At 42.7% G+C, this 1,038-nt stretch overlaps 1 non-coding gene across 1 annotated transcript; it reads right to left on the bottom strand.

Annotated features, from left to right (window-relative positions):
* Window positions 1–688: 688 nt before the first annotated feature.
* On the bottom strand, window positions 689–795 carry LOC127108902 (small nucleolar RNA R71). The gene has a single exon (XR_007796400.1). It is a non-coding gene; the product is annotated as a small nucleolar RNA R71 (small nucleolar RNA).
* Between the last annotated feature and the right edge of the window lie 243 nt (window positions 796–1,038).

The raw sequence follows: 1,038 nt of genomic DNA, 5'->3' as shown, positions 1-1,038 counted from the left end.
CACATAGACTTACTAAGTCGCGATCAAATTTTTAGCATCGTTGACGGGGACTAATTTAGTCGATATCGTAACTCTAGCGTTACCCAGTATAGACTAAGGCAAACAATTCTTTTTCTCTTTTTACATATGTCGAGTGTATGCCAAGTACTCGCTCTCAAGGCGAGAAGTTAAAGCTATAATTCGATGAACCTGAGCGTTATCTTAGATTAGAACGCCGGATACGAGACTTGATACGGGAACATCGTATCAAGCTAAATCTTCCTGACCTTAACATTCCTACTTCTGAATCAGTTGTTCAACTAGAGATGGCGAAGGAGTGCAAAACCGTCCTCTTAAGTATTATGCAATCCCTTCACAGGATGAACCACATAACAACATCGCTGCCCCTGCGATCGAAGACAACAATTTTGAGCTAAAGCCTTCACTATTGTCAGCCACACAGCAAAACCAGTTTTCAGGTAGTCCCACGGAGGACCCGAACCTACACTTGTCAGTATTTTTGCAATACGCAGACACAGTGAAATCGAATGGTGTCAGCCCAGAAGCTATAAGACTCTGTCTTTTCCTATTTTCATTAAGAGATAGAGCTAGAGCTTGGGTCCAGTCTCTACCATCCAGCTCTGTCACTACGTGGAACGAGTTGAAGAAAGTCTTCTTAGCCCGATATTTCCCACCTAGTAAGACAGCTATGCGAAGAGCCCAAATAAACGAGTTTAAACAAAAGGATAATGAATCACTTTTTGAAGCTTGGGAGAGATACAAAGACATGATGAGGCTATGCCCACATCACGGTCTAGAAGAACGGATGATCATTCACACCTTTTATAACGGTCTCTTGTACAATACAAGATTGACAATAGACGTCGCTGCAGGTGGCGCACTGATGGATAAACCATACAACGAGGCCTATCAACTCATCGAAAGTATGACCCATAATCATTACCAATGAGGAAGCGAAAGAACCTCTGTAGAGAAACCTCAACTGAATGGCGTCATGTACGAATTAAGCAGTCTTGACCATGTCAACGCCATGGTAGA

Source organism: Lathyrus oleraceus, chromosome 7, assembly GCF_024323335.1.
Source record: "Lathyrus oleraceus cultivar Zhongwan6 chromosome 7, CAAS_Psat_ZW6_1.0, whole genome shotgun sequence".
Classification (NCBI taxonomy): domain Eukaryota; kingdom Viridiplantae; phylum Streptophyta; class Magnoliopsida; order Fabales; family Fabaceae; genus Lathyrus; species Lathyrus oleraceus.
The sequence above is the reverse complement of the archived record's forward strand: the minus strand, read 5'-3'. Positions and strand labels throughout refer to the sequence as shown.